General features: G+C 37.1%; 1 pseudogene; it reads left to right on the top strand.

Moving 5' to 3' along the window:
• Positions 1 to 940: 940 nt before the first annotated feature.
• LOC134484516 (glutaredoxin-1-like) lies at positions 941 to 1,280 on the top strand (annotated as a pseudogene).
• The last annotated feature ends 20,683 nt before the right edge of the window (positions 1,281 to 21,963 follow it).

Here is a 21,963-nt window from a genome sequence, read left to right as displayed (position 1 = left end):
ACCTTTTAAAATGCATTACAATTGGTGACTGACTGCCTTTCCACCATGTTCCCAAGGCCAGCCGCAGGGTACGACTGTGGTGCTCAACCTTCAGCAAGAGAATTCTGCTTAGCTTAATTACTGTGTTTTGTTTTTGTTTTGAGTTTTGTTTGCTTCAGGTATTAGTACTGTTGGTTTGGTTGGAAGTTTTGTTATTCATTCTTTATTAATTTTTGTTCTTTTGGTGAATTTGCAGTTCTGTTAATGTCATGCACATTACATTATGATTGTATCATTTAAGCCCTTTTTGAAAAAAATTAATATACATTTTTCAGAATAAAATGTGTTTTTCAACTCAAAAGAAACAGGTTTTTTCTTGTGTAGTGTTGCATCCTGTAATCCCAGAAACCATATGCAGAGATAGATGACTGAAATTTGCAGGGTCTTGGGATTCACAATTGTTCCCAGCAAGCCAGAGGTACACATGTGGATTGGCCTTTCGATGTGTCTAGTGTGGCCTACTCTGTATGCCAATTTCATGATGAAAAAGGTATCCATACTGTATCCTTGTCGTCATATATTTAGCTACTCCTAAAATATAGTACTTTAAGATTTATCTCATAGAACAAGTTAATGAGAAAATCAACAGTATTGCTCTAATGATTCTCAGGAAATGAAAACACTCACCAACGGATTATAAATGAAAATCAGGAAAATCAGACCCAATCTGTCTCTGCTTTCATGAAATATCATCTCAGTAGAAACCACATAGAAGAGAAAATAAATTCCATGTTTTTAGAAATATTTTTATACTTAGCTTTTATGTTGTTGGCCTTGAATATGTATTTGGTTTTATTTGGGATAGTTGTTTGGTTCAGAATTTGATCATTACAATTATTATTGCTATTATTTCTATTATACATAAGTGTTTCACTTGATGTAAGTGCTATGTACCACATACATGCAATTCACAGCATGGTTCAGGAGTGGGAACTGCAAGACCCAATCTGGGAAGATGCTCCTGTTCATCGAGCCCACCTTCCAGTGTTGCAAAAATACCCAAGAAATCCTCAATCAACTCCCTTTGAAATATGGTCTTCTGGGATTTGAAGACATCACAGCCACTAACAACACCAATTAAATTCAAGATTACGTACAACAGCTCACTGGAGTGAGAACAGTTCCCTGGGTCATCATAGGTAAAGAAAAACTGCATAGGTAGACGCAGTGATCTAATTTCCCTCCAACAGAATGGGGAGCTGATGACGTGGCTGAAGCAGATTGGAGATCTGCAGGTATGAAAGGGGTGGCAGGAAAAACCCAAGCTGACAGCAGACATTCAGTCATGCTGAGGCCAGTGCACCTGAGAGATGATGTGCATCATGGAGGGGGACAGTATTTTCTTATGATTGGGAATTTCTACAAATTGGCTTTTATTCTATTCCTCAGTGCTAAAATCTGATGCTGTTTGCATGAAACCATGGGGGAGGGAAGCTTAACAGATCACACAGGATTGAGTATCCATTCTTCATGTGCTGACATGTCTCTACCTCTAAGCCCATTTTTAACAATCCAGTGCATCTAAATCTCCAGTGAATCAGTTACTGTTTTTCTACCATGCTGTTCTGCTGAAGTCATTTTGCAGAAGTCCACTTCCTAATGATTATTAAAACAATGAATGTTGTGAAGTTTTTTTATGATCTACACACTGGCCTTTCCCTCCCTCAAGCATGTACTTCTGCATTTACAGCTCTCAGCCAGTGTTCTCAACCTTTCCCTACCACAACCCACAGACGTCGACACTTGTATGAGGATGCTGTCTGAAAAGCAGATGAAGAGCTTTAGCATTGTTGTTCCTCACTGTAGCAATATTAACATAGACAGCAGACCATTTGATGAATTCAGCTCTGTTCACAAACTGGTTAATTGCAAGAAAATCCCAAACAGTTATGAGTTGATTCTAGTCAGAGTCCCAGAAAAGTCAAATATGAAATGCAAACTTTCAGAGCTCTCCTTCAAAGACTGCCTATGAAAGAAGGTGCTTGCAAAACACTGTCCTAAAATATTTACTCCATTCACATTTTACATTTTGCTTTGATGTCTTGCAATGTCGTTTATTAATCATGGAACTGCAGGTCTCTTCTCTGGTCTCCAGTGAGAAGGATTCATTCCTAAAAAAGATGTATCTGCAGATGACTAAAAAAATAAAAATAACGAATAGATCTTGATTAAATTTCTGGGATAAAGATGAAACATCCTACACCAAAAATCAGATTAAAAGTAGATTTTATATATATATATATATATATATATATATATATATATATATATATATATATATAGTGTGTGTGTGTTTTATTTATTTATTTTTTTTGGTGTGTGTGTGTGTGATTTGGTTGCGGTATGTGAACTGTATGTTGGGTAATTCAAGCTTTTGGGGTATTGAGTGTGTGTGTGTGAGTGTGTGTGTGTGTGAGTGTATGTGTGTGTATGTGTGTGTGTGTGTTTTGTTTTTGTTTTTGTTTTTGTTTTGTGTGTGTGTGATTTGGTTGCCTCATTCCGGATGGTATTTATAGTTTCATTCATTTGTTATGAATTTCACGATGTCATGGTATTTGATTACTGAGGGGTTCTCCATTACGTAGATGAACCACATTTTCTGTACCCATTCCTGTGGTCAAATCATCTGGATTCTTCCTAGCTTCTGACTATCATGAATACAGCTGCTATAAACAGAGTACAACGTGTGTCCTAATTTTATGTTGGGGCATCATTTGGGAATATGCCCAGGAGTGGGGTAGCTAAGTCCTCAGCATATACTATGTCCAATGTTCTGAGGAAAGCCCAGAGTAATTTCCAGAATATTGTACCTCATTTCGATCCCACCAATAATGGAGGAGTCTTCCTCTTTCTCCACATGGTGACCAGCATCTGCTGTTAACTGAATGTTTGATCTTAGCCGTTCTGCCTGGTGTATCCTTTGATTTGCATTACCCTGATGAATAATGACGTTGAACATTTCTTTATGTATTTCCCAGCCATTCAAAAAATTCTGATGAAAATTATTTGTTTAGATCTGTACCCCATTTTTAATAGGGTCATTTGACTTTCTGGAGTATAACTTCTTGAGTTCTTTGTACATATTGAATATTAATTCTCTTTCAGATAATGGATGGCAAAGATCTTTTTTCAAGATATTAGTTGCCAGTTTGTCATAATGACAGTGTTCCTTGCCTTACAGACACTTTGCATTTTTACAAGGTCCAATCTGTCAACTCTTCATCGTAAAGCATAAGGCACTGATTTGGGGTTCTGTTCAAGAAATTTTCCATAGTCATCACGTGTTCAAGCTTTTCCCCACTTTTTCTTCTATTGGTGTGTGGATATCTCTTTTTTCTGGATGCCCTTAATCCACTTGGACTTCAGCTTTGTACAGCGTGATAAGAATGGATGGATTTACATTAATTTACACGCTGACATCTAGATGAACCAACACAGGTGTTTACTTGCCTGTCTCTGTACCAATACCATATAATTTTTATCACTATTGCTGAGTATTCACCTTGAGATTAGGGATGTTGATTTCCACAGAATGCCTTTTATTTTGAGAATAGTTTCCACTTCTTTGTTTTTTCTTTTGTTTTTTTTCTTATTCTAAATGTATGAAAAATTTTGTTGAAATTTTCTTGGGGATTGCATTGAATCTGTACATTGCTTTTGGCAAAGGGCCATTTTTGCTATTTCAATACTGCCAATCCATGACCATGAAAGGTATTTCCACCTTCTGAGATTTTCTTCTTTTAGAGAAAGTAAGTTCTTTTCATACGGCGCTTTCTCTTGCCTGGCTTGAGTTACATGGAGGTATTTTTTGTTGTTTGTGATTATTGTGAAGAGTGTCATCTCCATAATTTCTTTCTTGGTCTGTTCATTCATGGAAGGTTACTGATCTGTTTGAGTTAATTCTATATCCAAGACTTTGCTGAAGCTGTTAATCACGTGCAGTAGTTCTCTGATGGAAATTATGGAGTCACTTAGGTATACTATCATATCACCTGCAAATAGTGATATATTGGCCTCTTCCTTTAATATTTGTATCCCTTTGTCCTCCTTTTGTTGTCTGATTGGTCAGGCTAGCACATTGAGTACTATATTGAATAAGCAGGGAGAGATTGAATAGCCTTGTCCAGTCCCTGATTTTAGAGGGAGAACTTCAAGATTCTCTTCATTTAGTTAGACTTTTGGCTACTGTTTGCTGTACATGACTTTACTGTTGTGAGTATGGGCCTTGAATTCCTATCATTGTAAGACTTTGGCTATGAAGGGGTGTTTTATTTTGTCAAATGCTTTCACAGCATCTAATGAGATGAAAATGTAATTTTTTCTTTCAGTTTGTTTATCTAGTGGGTTATGTTGATGCAATTCCATATTGAACTATCCTTGCATTCCTGTCCTGAAGTCTCCTTGATAGTGATGGATGATCATTTTGATGTGTTAATGGATTTGGTTTCCAATGATTTTATTGACTATTTTTTGTCAATATTCATAAGTGATATTGGCCTGAATTCACTTTCTTTATTGGGTCTTTTTGTGCTTTAGGTATAAGCATAACTGTGGCATCATCGATGGAATTGGGCAGTGTTCCTCTGTTTGTATTTTGTGGAATATTTTGGACAATAGTGGTATTTGATTCTAGGAAGTGCGGATAGAATTTTCCTCTAAAATCATCTGTTCCTGGGGTCTTTTCCAAGTTAGGAGCCTTTTAATACTTGTTTCTAATTTTTTAGGATTCATGGTACAGTTTAGATATTTTATCTGATCCTGTCTAAACTTTGGTAAAATTGATCATTTGATCCAGATTTTCTACTTTTCTTGAATATAAATTTCAGTAATACTACCGATTATTCAGTAATATTACCGAAGATGTTTTGAATTTCTGCAGATTCTGTTGTATTGTTTCCCTCTCATTTCTGATTTTGTTACTTGGATACTTTCTCTGTGCCCTTTTGTTATTCTAGCTCAGGTTTATCTATCATGTTGATTTACCCTTGGATCCAGCTCCTGGTTTTATTGATTCTTTGTAGAGTTCTTTTTGTTTCTCCTTAGTTGATTTCAGACCTGAGTTTGATTATTTCCTACCTTCTGCTGCTCTTTGGTGTATCTGCTTCTTTTTGTTTTTGACCTTTTATATTTGTTGTCAAGCTGCTAATATATGCTCTCTCCAGTTTCACTTTGGATACTCTCAGAGCTTTGAGTTTTCCTCTTAGCTGTACAATCATTGTGTCCCATAAGTTTGAGTTTGTTGTGCCTTACTTTTCCTTAAACTCTAAAATATTTCTATTTTTTTTCTTTAGTTCTTCCTCTACCAAGTTATCACTGAGTAAAATATTGTTAAATGTCCATGTGTATTTGGGCTTTCTGACATTTTTGTTGTTATTGAAGTCCAGCCTTAGGTCATATTAGTGTGAGAAAATACATGGGATTTTTCATTCTTTTCTATCTGTTGATGCCTCTTTTATGACCCACTGTATGATCAGTTTTGGAGAATATGCCATGAGTTCCTGAGAATAAGGTATATTCTTTTGTTCACTGATAAATATTCTATAGTTGCTTCTTAAATCCATTTGGTTCAAAATCTGTTAATTTCTCTGTGTCTCCGATTTTCCATTCCATAATCTGGCCATTGCTGAGTGTGGGTTGTTGAAGTCTCCCACGACTATTTCGTTAGCATGAGCTTCAGTATGATATCCTTTATAAATTTAGGTGCCCTTGGATGTAGAGTATAGATATTCAGGATAGAGAGTTGATCTTGGTGGAATTTTTTTCTCTGATGAAAATGAAGTGTCTGTCCTTATCTTTCTTTTGATAACTTTTGGTTGAATTAGATACTGGAATGTATGCTCCAGGAAGTTTCCACAGACCATTTTCTTGGAAAATTGTTTTCTAACCTGTTATTCTGAGATACTATCTGTCTTTTCACTGAGCTGTGTTTCCTTAATGCAACAAAATATACTTCTTCTTTATGTATGCAGTCCGTTAGTCTATGTCTTTTTTTATTAGAGAATTGAGCATTGGTGCTAAGAGATATTAAGGAATAGTTATTGTGGTTTTCTGTTATTATTTTTGGTAGAGGTGGAATTATGTTTGTGTGACTCTCTTCTTTTGGGTTTGTTGCAAGAGGATTACTTTCTTGCTTTTTATGGGGTGTAATTTCCCTCCTTGTGTTGGATTTCCCATGTATTATCTTTTGTAGGGCAGGATTTGTGAAAATATACTGTGTAAATTATGTTTATCATAAAATACCTTGGTTTCTCCAACTGTGTTGATTGAAAGTTTGGCAGGGGACAGTAGCCTGGGCTGGCATTTATGTTCTCATAGTGTTTTATAAAATCCACTCTGGATCTGACTTTCATAGTCTCTGGTGAGAAGTCTGGTGTAATTCCTGTAGGTATGCCCATATATGTATTTGACTTTTTCCCTTAATGCCTTTAATATTCTTTATTTTTCTTTGTGCCTTTGGTGTTTTGACTATTATGTGAAGGGAGAAATTTCTCTTTATTCCAATCTATTTGGAGAAATGTATGATTCTTTTATTATTATAGGCATTTCTCCCTTTAGGTTAGGGAAGTTTTCTCCTATAATTTTTTGAAGATATGTATTGGCCCTCTTATATGGGAATCTTCACTCTCTTTTATACCCATTTTTCCTTTGGTTTGATCTCATTGTTTACTGGATTTCCTGGATGTTTTCCATTAGGAGCTTTTTGAGCTTTACATTTTCTTTGATGGTTGTGTAAATGTTTTCTACAGTATCTTCTGCCCCTGAGATTTTCATCCTTTATCTCTTGTATTCTCTTTCTGATTCTTCTGTCTATGACTTCTGATTTCTTCCCCAGGTTTTCCACCTCCAGCGTTGTCTCTGTGTTTTCTTTATTGATTCTATTTCCATTTATTGATCCTAGATTTTATTTAAATTCCTTCAACTGTTTGACTGTGTTTTCCTGTGATTCTTGAAGGTATTTTGTGTTTCCCCTTTAAGGGCTTCTACTTTTCTACCCGTGTTGTCCTATATTCCTTGAAGAGTTTTATTTGCTCCCTACTCAATGTCCTCTATCATCATCATGAAAAATGATATTGAATCTACATATTGCTTTTTCAGTTTGTTGGTATATCCAACATTTGCTTTCTTGGAATAAGGAAGCTCTGATGATGCCAAGTCGTTTTGCTTTCTGTTGCTTAGGTTCCTGTGCTTGACCCTTGTCATCAGGTTCTCTCTGGTGTTTTGTGGTCTCGCTATATCTTACAGTGGCTTGACCATCTTTTAAAATTCTGTCACTGTTCCTATAGACTTCTTTTCTCCCACCAAGATGTGGGTACAGAGATACGTAGGACCAGATCAGCAATGGGTGCAGGCAGAAACAGGAAATGTCCTGTCCCAGACTGCTCTTGTTTTCTGTGTCCTGAGTCCTCCAGCCTGGTTGCTTGGAGCAGAAGGGTTGGTCACACCTGTGTTCTCAGTTGTGTTACTATTCCTGGCCCCTGGCTTTCATCTCTGGACACAAGTAGTTACTGGAAGGATCCCCTCCCTTACTCTTCCTAGGTTCATGCATCTATAGGGTTCTAAGCAGCTTCCCCTCAGCACAGGAATATGAGCAGAGGTAATGGTTTCCCCTAAGTTCTAAGGATTGTCCATGATTCTGGGAGTCCAGCTTTCTCCCCCAACGAATTTGGGTACAGTGTGCTATTGTACTATGTCATTTCTGGGCGCAGCCAGAAACAGGAAACTTGTATCTTCTTGATAGTATCATCCTAATAAATGGACATATTAGGATAGGCATTTCCTGTGTATGAAATATATATTGAGGGGATTGTCATGGGGAGGTGGATACAAATAGATACAAATTACACTTGAATAAGCGTGGTGTATTAAGACACATCCTGACTGGAATCTGTGGAGAAGAATGACAGAGACTGTATTATGTAAGATGAATTATGAAATTGAGTGGAAAAATTCTTCTAATAAACATAATATAATTTTAAATTGAATCTTCTTTATCATTTATTTATATAACACATCTTCACTAGGCATCTAGAATTTCATCGATTATGATACATTAACGATGCTAATAAGAAAAAAACACATCTTCCATAAACAGGCATTCTATATTTTTCCTTGCATCTTAACCAGAGAACTTAGGGGAAACTGTAACCTCTGCTCCCTTAATGTAAGGGAGAGAAAGAATTAAGAGTGCTGTCAAGCATGTGCTCACAGGCACTTACTTATATAATGGGTCCATGGTCTTTATTATCAGTGAGTTGGGTGTTTGTTGGGTGTAATCTGAGTTTGAATTCTGTGATTAATTTCTATGTTTTATAAACTATTTTACTATTATTTATCTTTATAAAGATTTATGTTTTATTCAGTGACTTTATTTAACTTATATTTCATTTCAGCATTTCTGCTGAGATTAGATCTCTCCAAAGTAAATGAACTAAAGAAACTGATTTAGATATTTTACTAATATATCAGATTACCGCTGATGATGTGGCTATTTGATTATAGGAGATCCCTAACTATGCTTCCTTTGGTATAGAATATGAAGATGAAACCAAAACACATGTTAAATAATTCAAATAAGGTATTGGATATAATGGTGAATTTTGTAATTGGATGGATTCACTATCTTTATAATTAGACCTGATATGATGTAGAGAATTACAAAGAGGTAATATGTGACTATTTCAATACAAACACATACAGTGACTAATTACAGTTTCATTGACGTTTTGGTTGGGTCACAAACCTTTAACAGCTGAGGTATTTTTGTAGCCTCTTATGTGGAGTTCTCATTCACACTAAATATGTTTACTCTATAGGATGCATGAGAGTTCAGTAAGCACATGGCTAAAGTATTACATCTTGGTATTATAAGCATAGAAAAACTACTGTACTAAAATAATTTTACTTAATTTGCTAATTAATTCTTTAGGTAAGTAAGAGTAAATACTAGGATGAGAGAGGCTTCTTTGTATCTTACTATGAACATCAGTGATAGATAAAAAGAATATAGGTAGTCAATTTTTTTAAACACTGATTGACTTTTACTTCACTAGAGATTACTTTCCGCTTCACCATAAATAGTATAGTCAAATCACCAGACAAAAATATACAGTATAAATGTAAATAAATGAATGTTTGGTGTTTGTGTCCTCAATGAAATAATACCAGGGAAATAACTATCATCCAAAGAGCCAAAACAAAAGAGTCTCCATGATGTGCATCAAAAATATAAATTAAACAGAAATCAGTATGCCAAAACAGTGAGCATAAAATGATGTAGAGACATAGCCATCAACATAAGGAAGCTTTATAATATTATCAGCAAAGGTTGTGCTTGTTGGCTAAGCAGGGTTTTTTAAAACACATATACAAATGTAATGAGTAGTGCATAAAATAGAAGAATGGGTAGCATTATATCACTGTGGCTATAACGTACAAAATTACTTCCCACATAATCACTTTCCACTAAAATAATCTAGTTATTAATTCTGAAGTCATAGAAATGCTCTCAGATAGTATTAGGAAATATTAAATTTGGGGATTGCATAAAGGTTCCCTGGCTAATGGTGGTTGTTTGCCAAACTGAGCTTGAACTGCTGAGATAAATCCCTGTGACCAACATGGCAGAAGCTAATAAGTCATTTCTGAAAAGTGTCCTCTCAACTAAATAAAATACTGTAGCATTTGAGCACACAACTAATGAATAAACAAATGTAAGGGGAGAAGAAAAGTAAATGAGCAAATACTATCACTGTGGGGAAAGGAGAAGGGAGATGTGAGGGCAGTCACAGAGAGCATGGCAAATCTCGTTATTTCAGCTGCATCAATACATGAGACCTTTTGCAGAAATATGTTCACAATATACATTTTTCTTATGCTTGTTATTCTCTATAAATTGTTAATTTTAATCATTCCAGAAAAACTAAAAAATGAAAAGGTAAGGAAATCATGTTATTCTACAAGTTATGAAATCTGCAAATTTCATAAATACCAAAAACTTGAATCTATACCCTTAGACATTGAAAACTAATAACTCTATAGAAAAGCTCATACACGAGAAACAGTGATGAGCAATACCCAGATTCCATGACGGTGGAAGAGCCATGGGTTTACAGAAGACTAAAAGGAGGAAAAGTCAAAATAAGAAGAGAAAAGTATGCAGGCATAACAATGAAGGAATTGTAGAATGAGTACAATATAATACTCAACCAAACAAAAGTCAGGCATGATAAATAAAAAGAAATCTGAACGCAGGTGATCCAACTGAACCCGGCAAATAGTAGAAATACAGTTCCTAGAAGCATCCAGAAAAGAAACAGAAATTTCCCATGAAAGAGGGATAGCAATTGACAAAAATGCCAGAATAGTCTTCAAAAACATCCTCCAAAAGTGAAAGAATGTAGCTATCTAATGAAAACTCCATGAATTATGGAGATTATCTTTCAAGAATGTGTTTAAGGAACATGTATGGCTTCACATTGGAGAAGGATGTCGACACTATTGTAATCCACACTCAGTCTTAGCCACAGCTCAGCAACAGCTCCTTATGTCACCTGAAAGAGGAATGATAAATTGTGTGAAAGAACCTGTGAAGGTCTGACCCAAAGGTTCCAAGTATGTATCCCCTAATATTCCAAGGAGGTAATCTGTAAATCCCAGGAACGCTATAATGCTATAAAAAAAGCTATTTAAAATGAAAATATACAACATATAAGGCCAGATATATCAAATGTTCCTATGCTTTTTCTGGTTTAGAAAGTCAGAGATAAAGGTAAGAGTTTAGGAGATTTACATTTGAACACAAAACGAATTCTAAAAACTAATCACAGTTTGCTTATTTGAAAATCATTCAATAGAGAAGTACTTGAAATTTGAATGAAAAAATTCAGTTGTGAAGATCAAAGACATAACCTACTGTGTGCCAGGAAGGCCCTGACCTATATTTCAAGCTCTTAGGATTTTGAGAAAAGTTCTCACGTTTTTCATGTTAAACTTGTACTAACTGCTCTGAAGCTCTCACATGTGAAGTTCTGGCCTCCTACTTGTCAGCCCTTTCTCAGATTTTATGGTATAACTAAAGGCATGTGTCATTACTAGTAAATGAAAGCAAAGCAAAGCAAATAAAACAAAACAAAACCACCTTTGAAATTATATATTTTTTGTAGTGTGTGTGCCTTCATGTATGAATGTGTGCATCTCTATGTTTATTTGCATATATGTCTGAACATGTATATGTTACACTTCACAGGTGGATAACTAGAATCCAACTTTCCAGCCTCGAGTCATGGACCCAATGATGTCATGAAACTTGCACAGCAGTTACTCTTATCTTAAATCCATTTGAATTCCCTTCCAACATTTCTTTTAAAAGCAAATTAATTTACCACTAAAGAAATGATGTGGGATGTTTGCCCGGAAACCGGGAAAGGGAATAACATTCGAAATGTATATAAGAAATACTCAAGTTAATAAAAGAAAAAGAAAAAAAAAAGAAATGATGTGAAGTTTAAATGTATCAGTATATTTTCCAGGATGTCTACATAGTTTATATTAAAAAAAAAAACAACTGAGACACTAATTTCACTTTTTTTCATGTCCGTACATGAAAAATCAGGCAATGGTGTCTATAAATCAGACCTACAGATGAGAAAGGATGATGATGCATCTTAGTTCAGAGGAGATACTCAAGCTTAGTTTGCCTTTCACAGTAAGGTAAGTTCTTGTCCCAACTTTATATTTATAACAGACTTAATTTCTAATCTACATACAGACACAATAATTTTACCTATACGCTATTTTATTCTTCATGAAAATGTAGAATATACAGGGTTATGTTTCAGAAAGTAAGTTATTTTATTTCCTTGGAGTTAAAGAATAATACATTCTATTTCTGATTCCACATAATCAGAAATTAAAACATGGCATAACATATTGAGAAGTAAATAAAAATAAATATTTGATATAAAAATAGTGGTGATCATTTCAGGACATATCAGAGCTAAGTTTCATGGTTAGAAATATTTATGTCCCGTTTTTCATTATGTATATTTTTACGTTTATTGTTTTCTTAATTACCAAATGGTAACATCCTCTGCCCTTCTGTTTCTTTATAAAGGTTATATTTTAAAATGCTGAAATGTTTAAGATGAATTCAGTAAATAATTGGCCTACAATAAATATTGATTTGAAGAATAGATCACAAAATTTGATAGTGAGAAACTCAAGGAGAGAAGATGGGGATTCTTTTGTATTTGGAGATGCAACATTGTGATTTGCTACAGAACTGGACTATTATGAAACCTCTGTCCAGGTGCAATGCAGTAGGGGACACTGAAACAACACCATAACAGTGAGATTCATGTCTGTATCAATTAGTTGGAACAGACATTCTTTGTACGAATGATCAAAATAATAAAAGGCTCATTGGGTTCCTTAACCCAATGCATATTTTACATGTAGATTTGGAAGTTGCTGATATTATAGTTGACATAAAAGACTTCTCTGACCTAGAATGAAACATACCTTATAAATCTAAAATCTTGTCCCGAGTCTAATGACAGAATAAAGAAAGTCATGAAATGTAGTTACAGTGCTGGCCATTTGTATAAAAATAAAATCCACATTCTGAAGTGCATTGGAAGAGCTGAGGCGACATGCTAGATTATGAATGGTTGACTGTAGCAGAAGGTGATTGCTTGTCAACCCAAGTGACAGTGACTCTCTTTGGAAATGTCTCACTGCACATCACACATCAGAGCAGGTGCTATGTGTAAACATCATAGGGCAACTGCCTTCCTGAAATGCAGAAAAATAAGTGAGAGAGGTTACCATTGCACACGACATACTCTGGCCAGAAACAGCAGAACAGTATGTCACAGATCAAAAAATTTCCTCCAATTATCAGTTTCCCTAGTCTATGTCACAGATGAGAAAATGTCCTCAATTATCAGTGTACATAGTCTATGTCACAGATCAGAAAATGTCCTTCAATTATCAGTGTACCTAGTGTATGTCACAGATGAGATAATATCCACAATTATCAATGTACCTCATCTATGTCACAGATGAGGAAATGTCCTCAATTAACATTGTACCTAGTCTAATCAAGCCCACCTTTGTAGAGTCATAGAAACACAGTAACTATGTCTGAATGTGTAATGGAACACATACAAACGAACCTCAACTTAGCCTAGGCCTGCATCTTAGTGAGTCTCCTTTGCTTGGAAATGAAGCCTTCTCAAAACCCATTCCATAAATATTTTCTTTGTAAGAAGAGAGTAAGGATGCAAATCATCATTGTTAAGTTTGGGGAAAGATTCTAGATGATCTCCAACTGTTTGGTTTTCAAATTTCTAGAAGTACATTAAGACTATTGTAGGTGTGATCTATTTCTCCATCTTCAATATATACTGAGATGAATTATTTCCAAAACTTTGGTATGTTGATTCATTAAATTATCTCCTCCAAAACCCCATCTCCATTCCATTGTTCTGCCAATGTAATTTCAAAAACCAGCTGACAACTGACAAAGTCAATTCTCTCCATTATTTTTGTTGAGTACCCATCACTTTTCATTATCCTCTCCCTGTATCCCTTCGGCTTAATGCTGAAGTTAGACCCTCTTTATTACTGTCAAGCTCTATCATAATATCTCTTAATAGACTACTAATTTATTTTTATTTAAATAAGGACATGTCAAATCCTTTTGTTTTAACACACTTGCAGACACATTCATCAGAAAGAAAACACCCCATAAACTGATCCCACTGAAATTCACTAAACCTCGAGTGCAGAATGAATGATATGCATAATTCTGTAAGAATTTTTTTCTTTTTTTCTTTATTAACTTGTGTATTTCACATTTACATTTTGATTGTTATACACTTTCCCGCTTTCCCAGCCAACATCCCCCTACCCTCTCCCTCTCCCCTTCTATATGGGTGTTTCCCTCACCATCCTTCCTCCATTAACGCCTCCCTCCCAACAATCACGTTCACTGGTGTTCAGTCTTAGCAGGATCAAGGGCTTCCCCTTCAACTGGTGCTCTTCCTAGGATATTCAATGATACCTATGAGGTCAGAGTCCATGGTCAGTCGACGTATAGTCTTTAGATAGTGGCTTAGTCCCTGGAAGCTCTGGTTGCTTGGCATTGTTGTTCATACGGGGTCTCGAGCCCCTTCAAGCTATTCCAGTTCTTTCTCTGATTCCTTCAACTGGCGTCCTATTCTCAATTCAGTGGTTTGCTGCTGGCATTCGCCTCTGTATTTGCTGTATTCTGACTGTGTCTCTCAGGAGAGATCTACATCAGGCTCCTGTCGGTCTGCACTTCTTTGTTTCCTCCATCTTGTCTAATTGGGTGGCTGTATATGTATGGGCCACATGTGGGGCAGGCTCTGAATGGGTGTTCCTTCTGTGTCTGTTTTAATCTTTGCTTCTATATTCCCTGCCAAGGGTATTCTGGTTCCCCCTTTTTAAGAAGGAGTGAAGCATTCACATTTTGATCATCCGTCCTGAGTTTCATGTTTTCTATGCATCTAGGGTAATTCAAGCATTTGGACTAATAGCCACTTATCAATGAGTGCATACCATGTGTGTTTTTCTATGGTTGTGTTACCTCACTCAGGATGATATTTTCCAATAACAATCATTTGTCTATGAATTTCATAAAGGCATTGTTTTTGATAGCTGAATAACATTCCATTGTGTAGATGTACCACATTTTCTGTATCCATTTCTCTTTTGAATGTTATGCTGGGTTCTTTCCAGCTTCTGGCTATTATAAATAAGGCTACTATGAACATGGTCGAACACGTGTCTTTTTTATATGTTGGGGGATCTTGTGGGTATATGCCCAAGACAGGTATAGCTGGATCCTCTGGTATTTCAATGTCCAATTTTCTGAGGAACCTCAGGACTGATTTCCAGAATAGTTTTTCCAGTCTGCAATCTAACAAAGAATGAAGGAGTGTTCCTCTTTCTCCACATCCTCTCTAGCATTTGGTGTCACGTGAGTTTTTGATCTTAGCCATTCTCACTGGTGTGAGGTGAAATCTCAAGGTTGTTTTTATGTTCATTTCCCTTATGGACTAAGGGTGTTGGACCTTTCTTTAGGTGCTTTTAGCGATTTGCCATTTCTCAGCTGTGAATTCTTTGTTTAGTTCTGAACCCCATTTTTAATAGGGTTATTTGACTTGCTGTGATCTAACTTCTTGAGTTCTTTGTATATTTTGGGTATAAGCCCTCTATCTATTGTAGGATTGTAAAGATCTTTTCCCAATCTGTTGGTTGCCATTTTCTCCTAACCACAGTGTCCTTTGCCATACAGAAGCTTTGCGGTTTTATGAGATCCCATTTGTCAATTCTTGATCTTAGAGCATAAGCCATTGGTGTTTTGTTCAGGAAATTTTTTTCTAGTGCCCATGTGTTCCAGATGCTTCCCTAGTTTTTCTTCTATTAGTTTGAGTGTATCTGGTTTGATGTAGAGGTACTGATCCACTTGGACTGAAAATGCTATCTTTTTTCCATTTAATGGTTTTGGCTCCTTTGTCAGAAATCAGGTGCCCATAGGTGTGTGGTTTCATTTCTGGGTCTGCAATTCTGTTCCATTGGTCTCTCTGTCTGTCTCTGTACAAATACCTTGCAGTTTTTATCACTATTGCTCTGTAATGTTGCTTGAGTTCAGGGATAGTGATTCCCGCTGAAGTCCTTTTGTCCTTGAGGATAGTTTTACCTATTCTGTGTTTTTTGTTATTCCAGATGAATTTGCAAATTGTTCTGTCTAACTCTTTGAAGAATGGGATTGGTATTTTAAAGGGGATTGCATTGAATCTGTGATCGCTTTTGGTAAAATGGCCATTTTTACTATATTAATTCTTCCATTCCCTGGGCATGGGGGATCTTTCCGTCTTCTGAAGTCTTCTTCAATTTCTTTCTTCAGAGTCTTGAAGTTCTTATTGTGCAGATCTTTTACTTGCTTGGTTAAAGTGATACCGAGGTCTTTATATTGTTTGAGTCTATTATGAAGGGTGTCATTTCCCTAATTTTTTTTTCGGCTTGTTTCTCTTTTGTGTCAAGGAAGGCTACTGATTTATTTGAGTTAATTTTATACACAGCCAATTAGCTGACGTAGTTCTCTGGTGGAACTTTTGGGATCACTTAAATATAGTATCATATCATATGCAAATTGTGATATTTTGACTTCTTCTTTACCAAACTGTATCCCCTTGATTTCCTTTGGTTGTCTGATTGCTCTGTCTAGAAATTCAAGAACTATATTGAATAAGTAGGGAGAGAGTGGGCAGCCTTTTTAGTCCCTGATTTTAGTGGGATTGCTTCAAGTTTCTCTCCATATAGTTTAATGTTAGCAACTGGTTTGCTGTATATGACTTTTACTATGTTTAGGTATGTGCCTTGAATTCCTATTCTTTCCAGTACTTTTATCATCAAGGGGTGTTGAATTTTGTCAAATGCTTTCTCAGCGTCTTATGAAATGATCATGTAGATTTGTTCTTTCAGTTTGTTTATATAATGGATCACGTTGATGGTTTTCTGTATATTAAACCATCCCTGGATACCTGGGATGAAGTCTACTTGATATTGGTGGATGATTGTTTTGATGTGCTCTTGGATTCAGTTTGCCAGAATTTTACTGAGTATTTTTGCGTCGATATTCATAAGGGAAATTAGTCTGAAGTTCACTTCCTTTGTTGGGTCTTTGTGTGGTTTAGGCATAAGAGAAATTGTGGCTTCATAGAAGGAATTTGGTTGTGCTCCATCTTTTTCAATTTTGTAGAATAATTTGTATAGTATTGGTATGAGGTCCTCTATGGAGGTCTGATAGAATTCTGCACTAAACCTGTCTGAACCTGGGCTCTTTTTGATTGGGAGACATTTAATGACTGCTTCCATTTCCCTAGGAGTTATGGGGTTGTTTAACTGGTTTATCTGTTCCTGATTTAACTTCGGTGCCTGGTATCTGTCTAGAAAATTGTCCATTTTAAATCTGTAATCCCCCAAGCCCCCACACACAGAGACACACACACACACGCACACACACACAGGAAGGTCAAAGTACAACTTGTTTGGGTCAGCTCTCTCCTTCCACCATGTGGGTCTTCTGTATCAAACTTAGGTTGTCAGGCTTGGGACAAGCCTGTGTCAAGCATATTCAAACCATGATAATGCCTTTATCACTATACGCTAGTTTTTGCTTCTGGAATATAAACATGGATTCAGGATACAAGCTATTGTCCCTAATCTCTTCTTTCAAGATTTCAAGTTCAGTCCTTGCTTCTGCCTGGCTGTATGGTAGCTGTGAGCTTTTTTTTTTTTTGGCTCCTTACAGGCAGAGTCATAGAGGAGGATCAATAACATTTATTCAGTATTTTCCACACATTACTGTATTAACATGGGTCCCCAGAGCAAGGTCCATCAAGGCAGGGCAATAACAAGGCTAGGTTTACATGTTCCTAAGAATGTTTCAGGCAAGCAAATGCGACGTTGTAAGATCTTGTCTCAAACATAAAGTGCAACAAAATACAATAAATACAATAAAATATAATAAACACAAGAAAAATAAAATTTTATAGCTATAATCATAGAAAGATTATTTGTCCTCAACATTTATGCTTGCATGTCAGAACAGGATTCAATGTACAATTGTCTTAACACTCTTCCAGGCAAGCCACACATCGAGGAAGGGGCAGATGTGAGCGGATCCACACTGAGTTGTATTAACCTAAATCTGAGCTGTTCTCGCCATACTGAACGTGTTACATTTCATCCTCTGTGGCTAAGACCATGTATGGACAACCTTAAGAAACCTAGGCTCTCCTGTTCTGTCTGCAACTCATTAAGTCTCTAAGAAACCATGTTAGGAATCCCAGTGTTTTCTGTTACCACAACCTTTCTCTGCCTGAGGCATCTCATCTGTAAAATAAGAATAAAAAGCCCCTTTGTTAACAAACACTTAATGTTGCTGAGACCCGGGAGCTCTCCTTGGTACTAAACACAGAGTAGAGCCAGAAACAGATTTCAGTGCTCAAGAGATTTAAAGCTGAGCTGGGAGAGATACATAAATAATATGATTATATATTTATATAATAAAGAACTTGGAAGTGGAAAAATCTTGAAAGAAAAAAAAATAAAGCAAGGAAAGTAACAGAGAATCAAAACAGAAGGTACAGTTGTAGTTAGACTGCATTTCAGCCCACTGCAAAACAGGCAGGATGGCACAAGTCCACTTCCGAAATAAATAACTCTAAAGTTCCAATTATGTGCTCAGCAGAAAAAAAGTGCCTATTAAAGATAAAACTTTTAAAAAGTTTTGTTTTTTCCCAGACAACATCTAATGGAATTGCTAACCAACTCTACTAATTGATGAAATGTTAAAATGGTGCCACAGAGAAGACATAGTAATTAAGAATGCAAACTTCTTTTACAGAAGATCTGAGTTTGGATTCAGGCTCCCGTGTCTTGTGACCCACAACCACTTGTTATTTCAGCTCCAGGGGATCTACCGCCCCCTACTGGCTTTCTTGGACATCGTGTTCATTTGTGTACACACACACACACACACACACACACACACACAGATAATTAAAAATTAAAAAGTAGACTTTGAAAAAGAATGTTACAGAAGAATCATTTAAGGAGACAAATAATGAGTCAGAATTTCATATCCATACACAGAAATCAGTGCATGAGTAACAGAGTAATTTAAACAGGACTAAAAATAACATTTTCAGTCATGATGGCTCTGTAACATGAAATAATAGCAATATATGTTCACTTTAGAAGTAAATATAAAGTATACAGCAAGCTAGAGCAGATGGGCATGAATAATTGGAAATATAAGATTCCACGGGCTACGTATTAATACAACTAAAGAAGTATTTAACTTGGGGTGCGTCTGGATTCTTTGAAACATATTTTAAATAACAGGTGTGGTGGGAACGCATAAAACAAGTGTTTTAATTTTTTTAATACATCTCAATGCTGAGGATCAGGTATACCAGAACATCTGCTTACATCCTGCTACTAGAAAAAAACTGGCCTCATCTGTAGTGCCCATTCTTGTGAAGGTAAAAAAAAAACTTGTTTATGTCTACTGGGTTTGAAGAACATGTGGACTTTGACGAGTTGGGAGCCAGAGTGCCTGCAATATCTACAAAACACAGTACTGGAGAGAACAGTGAGAGATTCAAAGAAGATCACACTGTACCTGGGCCTCCTTCTGCTGACTCTTCTACTGACAAACTGGGACAGGTAATGTCCCCACACATTCCAGGTTCTCATAAACCTTCCTCTCTTACCATATAGATCTTGGATCTTCCACTTTTCCAGGAGTTTCTGGAACTATCCAAATGTTTCCAAGAATCTATAGGTCATTCCACATTTTCCCAGGTGTCCAAAGTCTTCCCACAGATCCTGAAAAGAAATCATACATTCTCCTCTTCCAGAAGGAGTGTCTTTTTTATTCCATATTTATTAAATTGGGTATTTCTTATTTACATTTCAAATGTTATTCCCTTTCCTGGTGTCCAGGCTAACATCTCCTAGCACCTCCCACTCCCCTTCCATAGGGGTTTTCCTCTCCTGATGCACCCCCACATTCTGCCCTTTCCCAACAATCCCATTCACTGGGGAGTTCAGTCTCGGCAGGACCAGAGACTTCCCCTTCCACTGGTGCAGGACTCCCAGCTGCCGAGATGGTTCTTTTCTGCGCATGTGCACACACGTGTGTTGATGAGCCCGCAAACCCTCTATTCCTCTGGGAGAAGGTTGCCCTATAGATATAACAGCCAGAATATAGGCATCGAGGCCCTGGCAGCCTGAGAGTTCTGCAGAGACTGACAGTCTCCACTGCCCCTTCTGTGACAATCAGTGTTGAATGTCTGGGGATTCTGAAGTGGCTTTTGTTGTATCGACTGACCTGTTAGCAGAAATGTGAGAGCATCAGTAACCCACACAGAGGTGGCTCACATCTCACAGGTGACAGGCGGGGCACTTGTGCTTGCCCAGATGCCCTTTTATGGTGTGGATGTGTTTCTCTCCCTCTCCAAGCAGGCTTCGGTGCAGGGAAAAACCCAGTTATCTCTCTCTCCATGAAAGGATATTCAGTTCTGGTTTGAAAATCAAACCAACAACCATGTGTGCCATGAAACAAGAATCAGTACTGAATTTTTTACGTTTGCAAATGTATTCCGTGTGATAATTTGGATTTATAATTTTAAAATTATTACCAGCAGCTAATGAAATTAAGATTTAAATATCGTGCTCCAATTAAATGGCAGTTAAATTTTTGGCTGGATCAGGAATCAGCACATTGTTGGGTAAATACTAATCAGGCTCTGATGACATCCCGTAATTAGTTAGGGCTTGGGGGGGGGATAAGATTTCCTTTGCTACCTGCCATTTTAGCTCAAGGCAACTTTGAGGCTTCAGGCAGAATGCTCTCAGTCTCAGAAGGGTTTCCATTAGAAGGAGGAGATGGTGGAAGCAGTTCTCCCAGCTCAGGGTGAGAGTCTAACTCTAGACCTGGGTAATTAGGACAACAATTAGATCTAACTGCAGACAAACAATAGGATGCAGTTCAGGCTGATTAGACACACTAAGCCATTAGGTGGATCAATGAAAAGTCAGCATTTCTCTTCCTGAGCCGAACAATCCACACTGGAGCTGTGCTTGGTTGGCTGCAGGCTCGAGTCTCTACAGGTGCTCTCTGAGCCACCTGCAGGTATAGTATGGTATACAGTCTGGGGCTCTAGCATTTATATGTTCTCTGAAAAGTCTCCAGCATCCCAAATGTTACACACGTGCAAAATCTGTCTGCTGCTGGCAAAATCACGCCCCTGCCAGAGCACCAGGCAAATCATAGGCAGCCAGTGTTGACAATCTAAAGCAACCCCATGCCCCACAGCCTGGATTAAAACAAAACATACTCTTATAATATTTCTATGTTTTTAAATACACCAAAATTCTCACTGCCAATAGCCAGTTTCATTTGGATATTAGTATAACTGACTTTCTATCCTTTAATCCACGGAGGGCATCCTGATTAGCTTGAATCAGTCATGCTAGCTTTGTTCTGTGCATGTCACTGGTGTTGAGGTGCATCAGAAGACTCACTGAGACACACCAAAAATCTTCTGAGGAAAGACGTTTTTCTGCCAGTCAAAAATAGGGAGCTGTGCAAGACAGTTTCATCTCTCTTCCTCTTCCTCCCATCCAGGGTTGGAATTCTGCTGTGGAGGAGTGTGATGTGTTCTCTGTGGATGCAGCCGCCATCTTGTGACTACATTATAGCCAATCACTGAGGGCAGTAGGATGAGAAAGATGGATGAGCCAAGAGTCCTGTGGGATGGCTGTGCTGGTGAACTGATGCTGTGTGTGCTTTGGTGTTTCTTCCCAAGTCAATCACACCCTTGGGATTAAGGGACACTGATTGGTTTTATATTTCTGTGACCAGACACATTCCCAGCAGATATATTTATTGTGTTTGCAGTTATGAGGCCAAGATTATTGCCAGCCTCATTTGAACTCATCTTCTGTCCTATCGGAACCCCACTTTGCCAGCCCCTCCCCAGGACCTCCTTAGCAATTAGCAACCACACACTCAAAAAAGGTCCAATGTCCCAGGAGGTGGATGCGATACAGCAATTAAAACACACACACCCAGAAGGACAATGGGATATTACTTAAAATGTTTCTGCCCAAAGAAGAGTGAAGTCAATATAATTTTGAAGTTACATTCTTATATCTCCCCCTCTCCCCATTAAATGTTTGATAATTATCTGCTAAATATCTGACCTTTCTCAGGACCACAGAACACAGATGATGTCCACACCTGCCTTCTTCATGATTACTGTGGGTGTTAAGCTATAGTTCATGGACTAAAGGTATTTCCTTTTTTTGTGGAGGAAAGGC

Source organism: Rattus norvegicus, chromosome Y (genome assembly GCF_036323735.1).
Source record: "Rattus norvegicus strain BN/NHsdMcwi chromosome Y, GRCr8, whole genome shotgun sequence".
In the NCBI taxonomy this organism is placed as follows: Eukaryota; Metazoa; Chordata; class Mammalia; order Rodentia; family Muridae; genus Rattus; species Rattus norvegicus.
This window is presented reverse-complemented; position numbering and strand designations above follow the sequence as displayed.